This window comes from Euprymna scolopes, chromosome 29, assembly GCF_053919585.1.
Source record: "Euprymna scolopes isolate OS-2025 chromosome 29, ASM5391958v1, whole genome shotgun sequence".
NCBI classification, from domain to species: domain Eukaryota; kingdom Metazoa; phylum Mollusca; class Cephalopoda; order Sepiida; family Sepiolidae; genus Euprymna; species Euprymna scolopes.
The window spans coordinates 56,631,812-56,652,181 of NC_136510.1; the positions used below are offsets into that span (position 1 = coordinate 56,631,812).

The window sequence follows — 20,370 nt, forward strand, 5'->3', positions numbered from 1 at the left end:
GTTAAAAACTTATTTTAAAGTACAAAAAAAATTATCAAAGTGAAAATCTTAAAAGGTGGGTGTGGCTTGTCATACAATGAACAGTTTATGACATTTGTTTTGTCAAGCGGCAAATTTGTTTGCAATGAAGATTAAAAGATATGAAAGATTTAATTTTTGGTGATATTTTTTACAATTATCAAAATAATTTTGACAACGGTTGATTTTGTTAAATTTATATGGTTTTACTTTTTTCGATTAAAAGAAAAATAAGGTGTTTGTATTACAATCCACAGACAAAAAAGTATTATAAAAATAAATGCTATAAAAGGCAAGATAAGTCACTCTTGCTATCTGGAAAAGTTTGTAGTGATTTTACTCACTTTAAAACGTTTAATAGGTTCGAAAATTATACAGTGTTTATCGCAAGATGTTAAAGACAAATGACGGCGAGCTGACATATACACGAAGTTTAGAAAAAAAAGTTAAAAACTAAAAAAATATACAAAATTCTATTAAAAACCCGCCCAAGACATGTTTGAATGTTTTGAAGGGAAAGGAAAAAAATATTCGTGACATTTACAAAATAAAATAAAGATACTCATGCAGAGTGCACTCACTTATTGATCCATGCTGAAATAATAACATTAAAAATCCATTCTTAACATGGGAAGGGGGGGTGTTTTGTACCTATTCTGTACTTTAACCTTACAATTGAATAAAAAAGCATATCATAACTTAAATTAAACTTGGAAACAAGATTTAAAAAATAGCGCGGATCAGTAAGTGCATTCATTTAGTACCAAATATCCTACATATGTAAAAAAAAAAAAAAATAAAAATCTTAAAATTACTGGGGGGGGGGGAACAAAAAACTTGTCTGTATGGCTAGTAATTTGAAAAACTTAAAGCAAAACTATTCGGTTACTGAACGAGAATTGAAATCAAAATGGGATCAATATACACTTCCCCACTTACTCGATCGATTCCAAGGTTATATTGCTCCTCACCACGAGGGGAGAGTCAATTACAAGCCTTGTGTGGAAAAAAATGCAAACTCCTGGATTACTAAATATGCCTGATTAAAAGCACATTTTCTAGGTTTTAACTTTTTACCGTAAAAAAAAAAAAAAAAAAGAAAAGAAAAAAAACTGTCTGAAAAATACTATTTAAAAAGGAAAGAATCAAGTGGAGTAGCACTTTCCTATACAAGTAGAATGGTTGGTTACCCGCTTTCGAAAGGAAATGGTTACCTTCGCTACCAAGTCGAAAATTGTTGAGAATCGTTAAATATAGGAAGGTGATCTAAAAAAATCAAAAGCGTTTTAATTTTTTTTTTTTTATTAATTTTGTGAATATTTCTTTTCCTAGCTAAATATTAGTTCCGACGAAAAATAACCCAAATAATCTTTCGGTCATTTTAAAGAATAGCAGTGACAGCACACGTCATTTACTCAACAGAGCAGCGACATTGAGATTGGTCATTGCCAGATGGGTGAGTAGTTTAGAATAACAGGTGATTGTTGGCCGACAACAGCAAAATTAGAGACTATTCTCTGTACTATGTCCATGTACAATATACATGGCTTAGAGATATTACTTTTCCATTGATAAAAAACAGAAATCACAATAAAAGGTTTTCTGATACATGAGAGGGGGAAACATTTTTGAGTGCTTCTACAAAATTTGAACTGAACAGACTTCTGCCAAACTATCAACCTAAGTTTTAGGTTAAGATAAAAGAAAAGTTTAATTAAAATTCTGCGAAAGGACCCTTTGTGTGTGTGTGTGTGTGTGTGTGTGTGTGTGTGTGTGTGTGTGTGATGACTTATTGAATTGCTATGCACACACACACGTTACGATGGCAGTTTATAAACTTACGAAGTTTACTACAGAGAAACTATGAGAAAACAGTGTTCGCAATTTCTACCTCCCCTCCTTATCGAGCTCTTGGGCTAAGATCGAACAGTGGCATCTGCCGTGTTTGAGGAAGCCCAACTTTCAGAGTAGGGTTGGGCATATTCTCCGTCGCATCAATGACGACGGTACTCTAGATATTTTAATTCGAAATCTATCCCCTCCATCTCCTTTTCAAAAAAAAAAAAAAAAAAAAAAAAGAAAAAAAAAAATGGTTTCATACTCTTTTCGTTAGAATTCCATGAAATTCTATTCATGACCTGCATTTAATACAATGTATTAAATACATCACCTGCGGAAAAATAATCGGTGTCACAATGACTTCGAATTTTAATGGAATCGGTTTTGCTTTGGAGTCTGTGCACGCTGCACGAAATAAAAGCGGCGACACAGAAAAAAATTATTTCTTTTGAAAACTTTCGTCTTCAGATGAAGTAGACATTATGGACCATGGACCACACCCCAAAAAAGAATCCGCGAAAATAACAAGGTGTGAAGGGGGGGGAGGTCGAATCTTATAGAAGGAGGGTGGTGATTTATGAAAACATTTTATTACAAACACAAACAAACCGGCAAATGCTTTTTTTTCCAACGAGAACTATACACAACTAAACGAACTGCGCAAAACAAACTAAAAAGTTTAAAATTAAGGTGAAATTTTAATTTTTTTCTATTAAATAATTGCTGATGCGAAAAAAAACAAAAAAAAAAAACACGTTTATTGTGGTGAAATTGAACAAATTTGAAAAATACAAAGATTAACAAAAGGTGCTTCCTTCACTGCTTCGTGCTTTTGTTTTTTTTAAGTAGTATTTTCAAATTAAATTCAAGTTTAACGATATCTTTTATATTAAATTGTTAAGTAGAGAATAGTTCCCGGTACTTGCGCACCTATTGATTCGTGGTAAAATATTTAGAAAGCCATTCTTAACATTGAGGGTATTTTACTTTAGCCTAATAATTTAACAGATATCGAAACTTTAAACATGGAAATACTATTTAAAAATAGCACGGATCAAGTGTACTAGGGTCTAGTACACTTGCCCTTGTTAAGAATGGCTGTCTAAATGTTATATCAGCACGGTAACAAAAGTGCTGAAGTAGAAGTACTAAAAAAGATTTTGAAAACTTTGAAATTTAAGCAACAAAAAAGTATATGGAACAAAAATAGAAATTGATTGGTACTATTGATCCGTGCTGAAATAACGTTATTTAAAAAGTAATTCTTAACATAGGGAGGGTGTTTTGTACCTATTCTGTACTTTAACCTTACAATTGAATAAAAAAAACAAAAAACTTTAATCAAACTTCGAAATACGATTTAAAAAATAGCGCGGATCAGTAAGTGCACTAGCACCAATTGATTTTTTGGTTAAAAACAAAAAAAAACTAGTCGGCGTCATAAGGTTTGACTTAAAATCCGTTTTGCTTTGGAGTCGGTGCATACAATAAAAGCGGCGGCACAGGTAAAGAGGAAATCCATTCAAACGTGATTGATTGAATTCAAATGGAAATGCGTTAAAAACCAATTATTTTACGTCTGAAATAACTTTGCAAAGAAAAAAAAATGAAGTTCAAACGAATTTAAGATTCCTTTAAGATGTGCACCTGTTCGCATAAAGGATAAAAAATAAAACTCGACCACTCAATTGGACAAAAAAGTATCGAGAGACTTCCCATTTTTATTTAACTTCATTAAATTTAGAATGAAGTTAAAAATGGGATGAACGAACACTTTACTTTGTTGCAGAGAAAAAGGAGTGCGACATAGCCGGCCGCGAAAACAGGAATGCGTTATTCAATTCATAACAGTTGAAATTCTGAAAGCAAAAGAAATCTACCTAAGAAAGCTTGGTGCTAATGCAGAGAGTGATCCGCGCTATTTTTTTTTTTTAAATCGTATTTCCACGTTTAATTAAAGTTTTGTTTTTTATTTAATTGTACAGAATAGGTACAACCCCCCCCCCCATGTTAAGAATGCCTTTTAAAATAACATTATTTCAGCACGGATCACTCTCTGCATGAGTACAGAAAGTTTTTCTTTCTCGGAAAGTCGAGTGTTTAGATATTCTGTTTTTAACCAGTTTTGTTTTTGTTTTCTAATTATTGACGAGGAAAAGTCGGTCATTTGGAAAGGGAAAAGGAAATAAAATGTTAAGGAACCAAAAAAAGAAGATGGGGGGGGGAGGCTTCTTGTGAAGTCATCCCATATGCGTGGGTGGGGGTAATAGAAAATTCCAGAATTTATACAATAAACAATAACATTTAAGAAAGATAGCGAGTAGTCGGGTCCATTGACTAAAGTTGGGCACAACAAACCATACAAAGAAAAGAGCTATTGTTGCTTGTTTAGGTGAGACTTTTGAAAGTTTCACCGGCACAAAGTTACAAGAGAAAAAAAAAAAAAACTTTGCCATTTAAGAAATTATACTCGCTTTGATTTTATTGAACGTTTCATTGTTCACTTCACACGTGAAATGGCTTAAGGTTTTTCGTTTAGCATCGAAAACAAGCATCAAAAACATTTTTGTGGTTGTTTAATGGGTAGGGGGGGGTCGACATTTGTTCGACAATCGTTACAAAGAATGAAATTTAAAGTGGTGAATTTTAAGAAAAAGTATAAATTTTACTTTACAAATTCTTACGACAAACACTGCAAATACAGTTTTTTGTATAACAAAATAAAAGTTGAAAACTAAAACTAAAAAGATAGAAATTCGCATATCAGGTAAAAAAAAAAAAAACGATTAGAAATTATACACTAAAATAGGACGTGGATTGGATTACGTGTGTATCATCATCGTATAATAATAAACAAACAATAAGAGTTGTCCATGGTGAGGATTGAAGAGAAAGAAACAGAAAAATAAAATCCTTTTAGAAGAAATAAAGAGAAACAAAGAAAAAAAAGTACCATAAAAACGGTAAACTGGAGGTGATCGTCGGCTTCGATTAATAAACCATTGTACTTGTATGTTACTCCATCCGTATGAATTCGTCCTTTTTGGAGGGATTAAACCGTAGTTGATTGTGTGTAAAATTTTAAAAGCAACGGGACGATGTTTGGTAGTCACAAATGCCGTCGTGTTATCGTCCGCCGCTGCCGCTTCTTCGCCTTCCTTTAAATCTGCGGCCGACGCTCGGACAGGCAATTTATAGCCATACTACTACCACTAGCACAAGTGCTACTATTACTCCTACTATAATCAAGTAGTATTAACATTGCTATGACGACGATGATGATTGCAGCTGCTGCTGCTTTCAGAGAGAGAGAGAGAGAGAGAGACAGGGAGAACAGTAACAAACAAAAAAAGAGAGAAAAGAATACCCTTATTCTCCCTCCCTTTCTCTACATTATTATTTTTTATTTGCTTCATTTTATTCTTCCTTTCCTTCCGGGGATTCCACCAACGAAAATCCACCTACAAACATTCTTTTTCAATTTTCTTTTTTCACGAAACTGCGTTCGACCCAGAAATTACAATAACGACGTTCGAAGATGCAAATTAGCACAGAAGGGTCTGAAATTCGAACCTCGTTTGGGAAAAGTTAGGTCACATGGTACTCAGTCAGTTGACGGTATCACAACAAATAACATAGCCCCCTCTGTGTTGATCCGTTCGGGCTTTCAGCCTCCACACCACTTCAATATTTTCCTGATGTTATTTTTTTCAATTTATTTACGACTTTTTTGAGCGATTCACGGGACCACAAAGGAGAGGCCAGCATGGCGCTATCTTTGTACCCCCCCCCCACACACAAATATAACAAATACATTCTGCTAAAGGCAAGCTAAGTTACTCTTCTCCCTGTCTGGATAAAGGGTGTTTACGTTACCGTGCTAGTTTTTAAATAATATTTTCAAGTTAAATTGATTCTTTACGATATATATGTTTATTAATTTCTTAGGTGAAAATACAGAATATGTACAAAAAGCCGTCCCTCCACAAGTTAATACTGGTTGTCTAAATAATAACATTATTTCGCGTAGTCGCAAGTGATGCACTGCAGATGCATGCACCGTTTGTGTTTTTACTTATTTTAGTGCTAATAGTGGAGAGGGGATAGACATTGGTTCACGTGACGATCGGTATCTCCCTATATTTTTTTGTTTCTTTTTATAATTTTTCAGCGGAAACTAGGGACGCTACAGCGACCACTCTATTTTTTTGCGGGGGGGGGGGTAATCGAGGTCGCTGACAAGGAATCTGATAATCAAACCCGTCACAAATTTACCGTTTGCATGGTATTAACCCCCTGAACCCAGGAAGGGACTATTTTCCGCCATTTTACAGCTTCCGTTTACGCTACGCGCGAGCGCACGGTAACATAAACGACAGCAGTTAGTGTGCTTTCACGTAGCAAACTGCCTTTTCACATGGCGTACTAATCTTTTGTGGAACATTTAAAATTATATGAAAATGAAGAAAAGTGGGTAATGTCGGAAAGACGTTTTTTTTTTTGTTGTTTGTTTGTTTTTTTGTTTTTTTCATTAGCGGACAATTTAAAATTCGAAGAAAAAGTTATCCGAAACATTTTTTTAAAAATACATTAGAATACTTTTTGGAAGGTTTTTTTTTTTTTTTTTCGTCTTATAGTGATCTCGATTACCTCAAAAAACCAAATTAGAGTGGTCGGTGTTCTGTTGGAGCGTATCCCTATAATTACCCCCCCCCCTAAAAAAAAGGTACTTCTACAGTTTATCGCCGAAAATGGAGATACCATTTTTGGGGGCACCTGTTGTCAAAATCAGATGGAGAAATCAGTATTTTAAATTATGACCGAATGAACTAATATATATATATATATATATAATATATATATATATAAAAATAAATAAATAAAAATAAAAAATGATTACTTCCGGAAATAACTAATTACTACGTACCCCAGAGTCGTATAAACAACCAAACCTCCAATGTTAACAACAGCTTTCCGAATACCCCAACCTCGAAAGCCGTTCTGTTGTTTTACGGTATATCAACCTTTGTCGTGGTATTTTATGTGAAGTGCGGTCAGATCGTTTTGTTTTACGGCATATCAACCCATTTCGTGTTATTTCATGGGAAGTGCAGACAGAGCATATTTTTGTTTGTATTGTTTTTCGACGGATCAATCATTTTCCTGTTATTTCATGCGAAGTAGCAAGTGCAGTTAGAGCGTTTTGTTTGCTTTGTTTACGGCATATCAATCCTTTTTGTGATATTTAATGTCGAGTTCAGCCACAGTTTTGTTTGTATTGCCTTACGGCATATCAACCCTTTTTTACGAGTAGCTTTTTTTTTTTTAGTTTTATTTAAAAATAAAAATATTCATGTTTGGTTTGCTGATTTAATTTAGTGAATATCAACAACACTTTTTACATGTAGATCTTAGTTTTAATTAAAGATTTAAATATATTAACAAATATTAATATTTTGTTTGTCGATCAAATTTGTGATCTATTTGCACCTAACTTAAATTATTTTTACAGTAAAAAAAAGTGCTTCGCTATGTAAGAGAAATAGTTTCTATTCAAACAAGTTGAAATCATGTGAATATAATAACACACACACATTACAATAAAATAATTGCATAAATTTCCCTCTGGATCAAAATACCATAGATTTGCAACACCATATGCCACATACAAATTTATTATGTCTAGATTATTAGCCACAATCTTATGTAACGTTAAAACAACATTATAGACACAGTTATTAGTTATAATAAAATCCTACATTACATCCTAGAAGTAAGACCATCACAATCGCAGCATCATTAGAGAAAGTAGTTCCAATTTTTCCCTCTAAATCTAAAGTCCTCCTACCGCCCCCAGTCATCACCAGGAGGAAATATACACATTATACATATATTGTTGTTATATTATGAATAAGCGTATAGTGACGGGGAATAACGAGACAAACGATATAAGTTTAATTTTAAGCGATTGATTGTTAAATCGTTTATTTTTTAAAACAAACATTTTTAAAACAAACTTAAGAAAAGCAAAATAAAGTGTTCTTCAGTTTAACAACAGTTTGTCCCTGCAGTTAAGGTTATTCATTTCGGGATAGTATTTATCGGCGATACGCGTCTTTTTTTTTGTTGATAAAACATGTCAATATGCGTTATTCTTTGTACTGGGTGGTTTTGATAACAATCTCGGAGAATAAGAGTTTGTTTTTCAATAGGAAACGTTAAGGGAAGCAACTTAGCAGATTTATCGTCTACTTGTTATTTTAAATGTTGTTCCTCTTACGCTTAGGTGGGACGTTTATTCAGCTGTGCTTCACGGCTTTGTATATCTTAACATGGTACAGATTTGTCATCTGCCAGTCAGCGATATCGACTTTGTCATCTCTCGGGCATGCTGTCAAGTCTCCTGGTGTACATAGTAGCAGCATCTAGTAGTAACGCCTTCGATGGATTTGTTGATCCTTGTGTTGTATTGTAGCACACGTGAAGGAGGCTGGTAATTTGACCAGTGGTCTGATGTGCAAGTAAGAATTGGCCGATGGTAGTCCAGTGGAGTTGTAGTACTTCTCATCTCTTGGTGTTAGTCAAGATCCGTGGCCAAACTGGCCGTCGGGTTAAAGTTGGTTGCTCACTTTGGTCTTGGAGTTTGATTCTCAACTGACAGGGATTCGTGTGGCATGCACTGGGCTCTATCAAGCCAAATTTCCTTGGATCAGCTTGGTTCCTCTCTATTGAAACGTAAATTTAGCAGGTGCCTGGCTGCCAATTAAACTGTTGGAAATTAACCAATCAGAGTTGAGTATTTTGGTATTTTGTAAAGATTTATAAATATTATTGTTTTTAGCTGCTGCTATGATTTGTCATGGTTGGGTCTGTCCCTTCTAATTCCATAATGTATTTGCTGCTCCTGCTAATTTGTTGTTTTCTCTGTGAGAAAGCTTCACAAATCAAAATGAGATCTTGCACTCGATTTCGTAACATTGTCATGACACCCTTCCTAACTGGATCATAAACTCATATCTTTCCATTTCCCAATTCAAAAATAATAAATTCTCCTTTTTCAAATTCCGCTAATTCTCATTGGCTGACAAATCCATTATTCTGGATTACACATCTTATTACATAAATGAACACTCAACACCTTTACAAATATTGCGCCTCTTGCTACTCGAGGCAATCGTTTTATAAATATTAAACCAAATACAAAAATATTAAGCGCTCATAATTAGAAATTAAGGTACTGATATTCTTACAGTTTACCTACCAAAACATTATCACCACGCAACTACCCACTAGGAAAAAAACAATCCCTGAAACAAAAAAAGCATAACATTTATGGTTAGCATTGCTTTTTTTGTTTGTTTTGCTTTTTGCTTTTGATTCGACAACAATGCTATTTTTTTTTCTTTTACTTTATTTTATAATGGGGGCGTTTCTTCTATTTTTTTTCCTATACACATGCACACCTTACCATCGTGCAGATATCCCCCCCCAAAAAAAAACAACAAAAAGAAAACATGAAAAATAACATTAATATTTATGGGTAGCACCATTTCTTTTTTATTGTTATTCTCCTTTAGGAACCGACAACGATGCTATTTTTGTTATCTTTTTTTCTTTTACTTTGTAATATGGTGTTTCCTTTTTGGGGGGGAGTATATATTTTTCTATATCTATATCGCACAAATATCCCCCCACAAAAAAAATTAAAAAAAAAAACAAGCAAACGAAACTTCTGAAACATAACATTAATATTTCTGGGGACCATTGTTTATTTTTTGATTTTGGTATTAATTGCTTAAAATTAAGTTGACGCCCCAATATTTTATGCAGTTATATATTAAACTAAATTAGTTTGCCTACGAGACCACTTATTTGTTATTTGACCAATTCATCTATTTTTTCATAAATTTTTACCTTTGCTCCACCTACACGTTTTCCTTAAACTAAAGACTTTATAGGTTTCACACTATGCTGATTAAGAAAATCTCATTCATGTTTGCCAGATATAAGTACTTTATGAGATATAAAGCCTTGTATTATACACTTTATAACACTGCCTGTCAGATTAGTACGCACAGGCGAAGAACAAATCTAATTCTATTCAACCACCCACCCCTCCAATCTTTTTTTTTCATGGTATTTGCGCATGTGGATCCTGACAGCGATTATCAAGGTTAAATTTGTGCAAATATTTGGACACCCTCCCCTCATAACAACAACAACAACAACAACAACAACAACAACAACAACAACCCTACTTCATTTTTATGAGGGTGGGGGCATGCTTTCCCCAGTTAGGGGATCCTGCTAGTTATTAATATATATATATATATATATATATATATATATATATATATATATATACATGTGTGTGTGTGTGTGTGTGTGTGTGTGTGCACGTATATATATTCGTGTGTATGTATTTGTATGCAAAGAGTCCACAGGGACGAGATTCAGGTAGAAAACCTGAATTCAAAATTAAAACTACTCTCTATACTTCTAAACAAGATTTTATTTAGGTCAAAGTGGCGAAAGAGAAAGCAATAAAAGAAATGTCTTTTTGTAAGATTGAAATAATGAAATAGTTTTAGCGTTCACAATGGACGTACATAAAAATGAAATATATCACACACTCATTTGTAGAAGCAATCGGGAGGCGGGTGTTAATAAAGTAACATGAAAGAGAGAGAGAGAGAGAGAGAGAGAGATGGAGTGTAAAACAATGAACACAACTTTTTAAAAAGTCATTGTTTTGGCCTTTTGGTCAAGATCAAAGTGTAGTATATGTTCTTCAGATGCTGCACTTCCATTTCTTGTTCTCTTTCGGTGGAGGATCAGTCCTTCACGACTGAGACAATTTTTTATTTTTGTACCTTTTCTGCACATTAAAAAACGACCCTGGTGTCTAACTCTGTCCTGTGGGGAGGCATAGTAAATAGGTACATAAATGGTAGCGTTTATGTGTCCCAGTAAAGATTTTTTTTTTTTGTAAAAAAAAAGAAAAAAAAGAAAAACTACAATAAACCTTAGATATTTTGGTTTAGTATGTCATCGGACAGGTTAAGATTAAAAAAAGTATTGTAATATTCATTTAGGTTCAAGAATCAAATTAATGCATTTATTTCAATCGTAAATTTTGCGCGTGGATACGGGAGAGGTTGATTGAGATTGTCGGACTGACTTCCTCATCTTGGTTGTTATTGTCACAACGTTTCGGCCGTTTTGCCCTCCGGCCTTCGTCAGGTGAACGGTTTGTTAGGAGTCTCGAACCCAACCCTTTATTATTATTACGGGGGTACCGTGTTCGGACTCCAGCTAGGCTTTGGGACATAGTTGCTGATTCTCTGTTTTTCAATGTTACTTTTTCACTGCCTTCGTTCAGGATTGAACTCAGCACCTTTGGGTAACTGTAAACTTTGATACAACGTCTAGGACCACTCGGCCATATGTCACTAGGACAATTCTTAGTTGGTTTTTGTTAATGTTAAACCTATGTTGTTATTCAAGGTTTTCTCTCTCTATCAGAGGTGTCCAAATTGCATTCAGCTCTATGCTTGGTTTGCTCAGTAGGTTGTTATGTCCGAGCATGTGAGCTGTTTCTTTAAGTTTTCTCATTTTCCAGTGGGTCTCTCTGTTTATTATTTTTACTTCATCCCATAGGGGGCGATGATCCCCCCTCTCCATCCAGACATGGTTGGCTATACCCGATTTTTCCGTCTCCCCTTTAGTTACCGCTTTTCGGTGTTCTTCCAACCCTTACTTTAAGGGGGCGGCATGTTTCACCCTTGTAAACCTTTCTGCAACTGCATGGGATGGAGTATATGCAGTTTTTGGTCATGTTCTCATCCATGCAGGGCTTCACTCGTACCAGGTGTCGTCTGAGTGTTGACTCGCTTTTGAATACCGTCCTGATGTTGTAGGGGGCACATATTCTCTGAATCTTTTCGGAGATGCCTCGTATGTATGGTAGGCAGACCGTTGGAGGTTTTTGGGTTTCATTCTCCTCTCTTATACTATTAACACGTCTGGTGGATAGTATGCTATCGGGGTAGTTGTTACGACGGAGGGTATTCTTCAACCTGACCATTTCTTGGTGGTATGTAATGGTGTCGCTACTTATTGTCTCTGCTCGATGTTGTAAGCAGCATGCGATTCCATGTTTGATACTGTATGGGTGATGGGAGTTGAAGTTTAGGTATTGTCCGGTGACGTTGTATCAAAGTTTACAGTTACCCAAAGGTGCTGAGTTCAATCCTGAACGAAGGCAGTGAAAAAGTAACATTGAAAAACAGAGAATCAGCAACTATGTCCCAAAGCCTAGCTGGAGTCCGAACACGGTACCTCCGTAATAATAATAAAGGGTTGGGTTCGAGACTCCTAACAAACCGTTCACCTGACGAAGGCCGGAGGGCAAAACGGCCGAAACGTTGTGACAATAACAACCAAGATGAGGAAGTCAGTCCGACAATCTCAATCAATGAAAACAACTCATCTCAAAAATACAGACAATTACTACGGGAGAGGTGTATTAAAAAACGGAGAGAGGAAGACGACGGGATTTAAAATTACGATGCTAAACACAATTAAACGTTTTATTTTGTTCGTCATGTCCGAAGCAACACCAGTAAACCCAACAAGTAGACCGTAAATAATAAAACTTTTTTATCAACAGTAAAATTATTACTGGTTCCGATAATAATAATTTTCATTATGATACTACTATTGTGTGTGTCTGTCTGTAACCGAAAACTAGAAACATTATTTAACAGGAACACATCAGTGTGTGTGTGTGTGTGTGTGTGTGTGTGTGTGTGTGTGTATATCACTGAAGGCCTTCAACGTTGATCCGTCATCATGGAAGCAGACAGCTTCAGATAGAGCCAAGTGGCGGGCCGCTGTTCGTGACGGTGCCAGCAAATATGAAAGTTACCGAAAGGTTGCTGTAGAGAAGAGCAGAAAGGATAGGAAGGACAACGTTTTGAAGCCCTCGACATCTGTTATGATTCCTTGTTCCTACTGCAATAGAAATTTTTAAGCAAAGATTGGACTTATCAGCCATATCCGTACTCACAGATGATGACTCCCTCCCCCACCTTACAGGATGATCAGATGGTCCTCGTCATTTCGACGGACGAACACGAATATATATATATATATATATATATATATATATATATATATATAAGTACTCGGCGTTGCCTGGCTTGGCATGAAGTTCCGTTTGAAGCACACCTGTATACTAATCATTTTCATCATGGGCAACGTGGATACCCCCCACAACAAAAATAAAAGAACGGATGAAAACATGCAAATGTAATCGGCCAAAAAAAGAAGAAATACCTGATATCCTCTCCACCAGATATTTCGGCAAAAGGGCTATAAAGATAAGAAACTATTCTCCGGATATTGAGCACTGGAAAGATCCCCCCCACGCCCCCGAACAAAAAAAATAATTAAAAATAAATCATTACAACTTTTGTTTCAGTAAAAATAGCTGTGAATGCCCATTCGATCGAAAAAAAAAAATCTACCAAAAATTAATTTGAAAGACAATTAAATTAATTTTTTTCTCGTTTTATATTTCTAATGTAATCCCCTCCCCACCAAAAACAAATTGAATTTGTCATATTTTGGGGTTCGTTTTGTTTATAAAATTGTTAGGTGAAAGTCTTGTATAAAATAATTAAATTTATGGTTGTTTTATGTTTCAAATGTAATTCCCGCCTCCACCATAAAAAACAACAACAAAAAAATGTATTTGTTATGGTTTGCCCCCCCCTCGATTGCCAAACTTGAAAAAATACTAGAGATGATATGTCTCCTTGAACACTTTGTGGCCAAAAAGTGGCTGCCCATTTTACATTAAATTTATATAGAAAAGTGATTCCCCACGCTAAAATGTTAATTATCTTTTTTTTCAAAATTTCTTCTTTCATATTATTTTTAAAGACTGTTTAAATAGGTTTAATTTTTTGGGAGGTTAAACGATGCTGGGTCATGTCGTAAAAAGTGACCATTTTTAATTTAAGATATCAAATAAATTATCCAGAAAATCTGTTTTGCAGGCAATTAAACACAATGCTATGGTATAATTATTATAATAAATCCTGGGCAACACCGATTAAATTTTTATAAACAAACAAAAAGAAACAGATAATGTATAGGATGACGGATTTTGCTCACATGGAAAATTGGCCCTGTGTCTGACTAACTCTGCCCTAGTGGGGATACAAGTAAATGAGTTTTAATTATTTTTCTCTAACCTCATACCCCCCCCTTCCCCCGGGCGTCGGCGATGAAAATAAGGAAAAATGATGTATTCTGGAGAAGAAGTTTTTCAAAAAACAACTTATGAATTATATCTGCGTACTTATAGTTTACATGACCAAAGAAAACTACTAAACACAGTGTAAGAAACGGATAACCCAAGAATCTATATAATTATAAAACTCAAATGACCTTGTAACGGGTGTTGTAGCCCAACATCCTGTTTACAATTTCCAGTTGCGCATGCATACATAAACATAAACCCCTAACAGCGTAAACAAATAAACACAAATCACTGGACCGGTTTTGTGCAAACAAACGGGTGTCCTTCGAAAAGCAAATATCTTTAATTTATTGTACAAAAAACTTCAAGATATAGGAAGCAAATGCAAAACGTGATTACAAATATTATGTATAATCATCGACCTGTTTCATATATATGATATATATTACACTAAATAATCAATGCGACAATAAAACGCACTGTTTTACTGTGTATGTTTTCAGCGTCCCAATGTTTTTTTTTTTTTTCGCATTTAAATTATCCAAATAAACAATTGTTAAAACTTTCTGCTTTTTTTTTTTTACATCGTTCACTTCGGTATTATGTTTAAGTTATTATAATGCAATTTTCTTACAAATAAATCCACTTAAACCCGTTGACAACCATAAGAGCATTTTACAACGGCGATTTACGCGACAATAAAATGTATTGTTTTACTGTGTACTTTTTCAGCGTCCCAATTGTTTTTGTTTTTTTCGCGTTTAAATTAAAAGATATATCGAAATTTGAATTTAACTTCAAGTATTATAGTATCTGTTCAGTGCACATTTACCTATAAGTATGGCAAACCATTATAATTCAATGGTTGTAAGTTTTTGCTTTTTTTTTTCCAAAATAAACAATTATAAACGGAACGACTCATAGAAATCTACCAATATTTTTTTCATTTTAATATATCTTCATAGAAATGTTTCTGTTATGTCACAAAAACTATTTTCTTTCCGTCACAAGTGTCACGCTCATACATTAATTCCATAGTTAATATAACATACTGACCCAATGCGTCACGGGTAGTCTTGTAACAAATAAAAAAAAGTTACTTAAAAATTAAGAATAAGTGAAAAAAAAATTTCCTCCGAATTCCAAATAAAAATAATAAAGAATTAAACTATCAGTTATTCCCCTTTGATTCTGTGGCTTGAAAATTAAACGGTGTCAGATTTCAGATAAAATAAGTTAAATCAAATATAAATTGAAATGAAAATAAACTAAATAATTAAATTTTAAATTATATTTTTAAATAATACAGTTGAAACGAGGCTATTATGTCCAATAAGTAATATCATCGAGCTAATTATTTAAATAGATTTAATTTAATATGATATGCAAATGACTATAACTCAAGTCAATGTAGATATGGTTTGAAGAATGCTATATATAGAATTTACGCGTAAATTATGATGTCTCCTTTACATAAGTATCCTATCATGGGCTTAATATTTCTTGATCAGGGGAGGTGTACACACATATCGCCTTTATATTTCTTTGAACACGGGGGGGGGAGGGGGTTGTACACACAGACAAACACACACAAGAACGCTACTACTTTGTATATATATATATTAAAAAAGATTTTCTCAGCATTCTTATTTCATTTTATTTTTGTTTTTTTAATTACAAATACGGAATCTATAATAAACTTTTTATTTTTTAGTATTTTCTTTTCTCAGTTTTAGGAATCAGTAACCCCCAAAAGTGAAATTTATGTAGCTAAGCAGAAAAAGTAAATTTTAATTTCCTTGCGTTTGGTAACAATTATTTGTTGTATATCTGTTCCCCACTTCCCTAAATTTTTGTCGAAATTTTCAAAAAATGATCTAAGTAAAAACTATTATTGCATGTTTGAAAAAATAACTTAATGTCCGACGTTTTTGCCTCTGGTTGCTAGTCTACATAATATTCTGTTTGATTCTTTCTAACTTATGCTGTACATTACGCTTCAAAAAAGGCTGAATACAATTGAAAGCCAAACTGTTTTAAAGAAAAAGTGGGGTAAAATTCACAAAATTGTGCGTTATAAAGGCCAACCATGGACAAGAATATAAGAATAACCTTCCTTTGATGTAAGGCCTTTTTGAATTGCATTATAATAATATATGATCATTGTTGCAATATTGTGAGAAAGGAACTCATAGTAATTTTGACATACAATGGTTTTTCACCAAAGAAATAAATTAGCAACACGTTACATAAAAAAAGGAATATACACAAGAAACAAGGAAAAAATGAACATTGTCTGCCAAGAGGTGTTGAACTGAAGGTGTAAATTAAAAATTACCTCTTACAATGTGATTTTATTATTTGATTGAACTATGTAGCACAATATTCTGAGTATTCATTAGTACTTATTAATTTATCCCACTCTTGTCAGTTCTCTATACTTTTTTATTGCTTTTTCGTTCCAAGCAAGGCACAGTGCAACTTTTATGTAGGGGGCTACTATTTGGGACATCATTTTTCAGGATACTATGTAGGGAGTTGAGCAGTAAGATGATCGTTTACATTACACAAACTTCTGCATATTAGAACAATCAGGGAAGCAGGGACCCGGGAGATAATTCCAAAGTCTAGCAGTCTGAGGAAAGAAACTGCCTTCCGGCATCTAAATATCTCTACTGTGTATGGGTGGGACCTTGCTGCTTATCGGGTTTGTCGGGGGTATTTACGTTGAAGAGTTACAAGGGCTTGGAATTCATCGAACCACCTTTTATTAAAATACTTATAAAACAGACATGGGATACACTATTTCATCGATCGAACAAGAGTTAGAGTTTGGTTGACAGAGCGAGACCTATTGGTTGGTGATTCTTTTTTGAACCCTGACTAGTAGCAGATGCACCAGTACTCCATACATCGACGAATGGTGGCCTTGTAGAGGTACAGGATACTATCAGGCGTAAGTAGCTGCCAAGCACGATAAAGAGAGCCCAACTTCTTTGCAGCGGTCTTGGCAATGCCCTCAATGTATTTGTTCCAAGGAGTTTGAACGAAGAGCTTTTGGATAGGGTACCATTTAAAATTCAATGGACATTATTTTCATAGAAATATTAATAAACTCATATCTGCTGCGTGTTATTAGTTTTTCTATCCACGGAATTTACAAGTGTCCTGCTAGTATAAAACAATTATGGAGAGAGAGAAACATGCTTTATATAGTTCTTCGCAAAATATAACGTCACCCTCCCTTCAAAAAATGTTCTTTTTCGGTTTCATCTCAAATCATCCATTATGATGTTCAATCATTTCTTGTAGAAAACAATTCCATATTTTGTCCAATTAATATTTCTCTCTCTTTTTTTTTTTTTTTAAAAGATCCTGTTCCGCCTGTTTTTTTTTTTTTTTGTTTGTTTTCATAATGAATCAGCGTCGACATTAAAAATTGAACCGCCTCTTTAATATCTCAATGCTAATAAAAAATGTCGAAAAATCAAATAAAAGCAAATGAATCAGTCACAAACAACACCTAACATGAAATAATCGATAATGTAATTAACCGATCCATTTAGTTGAAAGGGAATGGATACGGACCTGTTAAGGATTGTAAAATGAAAGACATATATCACCCACACCCTCGACTATACGGCCTTGTGCCTAATTATATGTATTTATATAAATAAGATAAACTAGTAGGTGTCGTACTAATAACGTTTAACATATTGACGATAGACGATTTCGTATCGTTACCTTGATTTACTTCTCACGCTGTTTCAGCCACTGAACACACCATCTTTCTTCCAATACTCTTCCTCGTATGAATTTTTGAACCGGAACCTTTATTTCTATACATAGTATTTTAATTTCGGTTAGATATAGAATCGGCTATGCAGGTTTCAAATCCCACGGAATTGATTACGTTCAATTACGAATTAATAGAAGGTTATAAAGCGTTCTCAGCTGTGTGTAAAACAGCAACGTTCGTCCATTGAATACAATGAATCTTTTACAATAGGTGTAGTTCAACATCAAATAAAACAAATGGGGTGATTGGCCATAAACAAATCAACGCTACTAAAGATAACAACTTTTTTGAAAGTTTGTCCGAATTCCCTGTTACTCTATGAATTATTATTTTTTTTTACTTGGTAGTCACCACTTATGAAGACTCGAAGGCCACGTGAGGATGAGGGTTAATGAATGTAAGTGTAGTAATTGTTAATGTTGTAAATATGGTTTCAAATGATCTAAAATAACAGCAAGGAGAGATTTGATTCCATGAAAAAGTCCTTCCTTATTAATGTTTACCAGGTAAAGAGTATTCTGTTATTGTGAAAAACAGCCAAGTTCGTTTGCTTATTTTAAAACTGATAAACATTAACCAGAGGGACTTTTTCTGGACATTCAACGTAAAGCATAATGGTTCGCACAAACCAGAAATAAATCAGTTGTGAACAATTACAACATTAACTGGAACAAAGCCAATAAAATAAGGATAGTAAAACAAAAAACAAAAAAAATAGTATTTATGCAGAGAACTTTTTGGAAACCCATTTCTTAACATGTGGAGGAGAGTATGTTTTTCTAACTACTCTGTACTTTCACCTAACAATTTAATAAACAATACAAAACAAGTGATTTGTGCCACAAACATTGAAGGACAACTGAAGTTTTTTTCTCTGGAAGGGATTGAGGGAACCACCTCATGTTGATGAATGTGATCAGTACCAAGCAAAGAATTCAACAGAATTACAAAGAAATACCAATTGTATAAAAAAAAACTCTAGCGTTGATAACATGTAGCTCTCTCTTTTATTAAAGTTAAATTGATGTTCAACATGTACGTTTACTTAATTACATCGCCATGATAAACAAAGTGAAAGAGGCTACATAAAGTTATTATATTTTCTTGAAGTGCATAGTGTAAAATGCTGACACTTGTATATAGCGTTATACAACATGTATTGATTAGGCATGCAATATTCTAGATCTGTATCTTTTAAGAGTTTTGTGATTTTGACATTAGTATATGTTTGATATTTGTTATTTTATTTCTGCCACCAAAATTGAACATATAAGCATTTTTATCGACTAATAATGAAGTTGCTACTGGAATTGTTAAAAAAAATATAGGCATTATAACCATTATGTATAGAATAATATTGAATCTTCATATTTACTGTCATTTAATTCAATTTTATTTGATGATACTTTAAAAATTGTCCATCAGTGCAATTTTGCTATTATAAATGATGCAATGTTCACTTTTCACATCTCAAAAATGAAGGCCAACATTGAATTAGAAATAACTGCACCTTTACTTCCTATTGTTTTCTTATACTAGCAGTGATGGGAACATCTTTTTGTAACATTTTTACCCGTTGTTTGGTGTGAGTTAATTTCAAATTGCCATGTTCTAATTTACACATCTTTGCTCTTCTTCAACCTCAGCAGTGTAGTGTATACTGCTGATCATCAGTAAAAAATATATATGTAGAATTCAATTCTAAATATGTTTTCTATGCCAATCTTTTAAAATAATAATTTGAATCATTGATCTACGAAAGTAGACATACACAAGTTTTTATTAGTTAGATAGGATAAAAATCTTGTTTTCATTGATGACCTAAATTGTTAAACAATGGTAAGAAGGATTCCATTAAAGTCAGAAATACTGGAATTAGATTGGACAGCTTTTGACAGAAATAACCTCAGCATTTTGTTGTTCTTAATTTATTTTCAGCATATGATATGTTGAATTCCACCATATGATCACATCTTGAATGAGTTTGTTTTTCCAAATTAAACTGATCAGTTAACTTGCTAATAGAAAGCGATTAAAATGAGAAATTATTTCTGTTTGATGTAATGGTTGTCCTCACAGCCTGAGCTACAATGTACGATAGTTATTCTAAATCACATTCCCTGACATTAGCAACCATATTTATTCCTGAATTCTAAACGACTAAGAAAACTTTATTGAAGATTCCATACTCATCTAGAATACTGTGCAATTCTTCACTTATTCTTGCACGTGTGTGTGCACCAGGGATTGGAACAACTCTAAGCACAGCTCTGCACTGTTCAAAGTCATTCGAAAACCAATGACCTGTCAAACTCAGAAAGGGGGCATTATCTGTTGTAGCTGTCCAAATGTGTGTAGTTGATGAAATGTTGCTAATTTCAGCAAAGAGACAATTGAATTTGTGTTTTACTTTTGTAAATATATTGATAATTATTTTGCTGTG

At 33.8% G+C, this 20,370-nt stretch overlaps 1 protein-coding gene across 4 annotated transcripts in view; it reads right to left on the bottom strand.

The window, feature by feature from the left end:
- LOC145252655 (dystroglycan 1-like) overlaps nucleotides 1–20,370 on the bottom strand; it is a 492,163-nt gene that overhangs the window by 86,462 nt on the left and 385,331 nt on the right. The window contains exon 1 of one of the 4 annotated variants that reach the window (XM_080112419.1): nucleotides 4,811–5,419. The exons of the other annotated variants lie outside the window; for them this stretch is intronic. The gene's annotated coding sequence lies outside the window, so the exon portion shown is untranslated. Of the gene's footprint in view, nucleotides 1–4,810; nucleotides 5,420–20,370 lie in introns of those variants that run through there. 4 annotated transcript variants of the gene reach the window in all.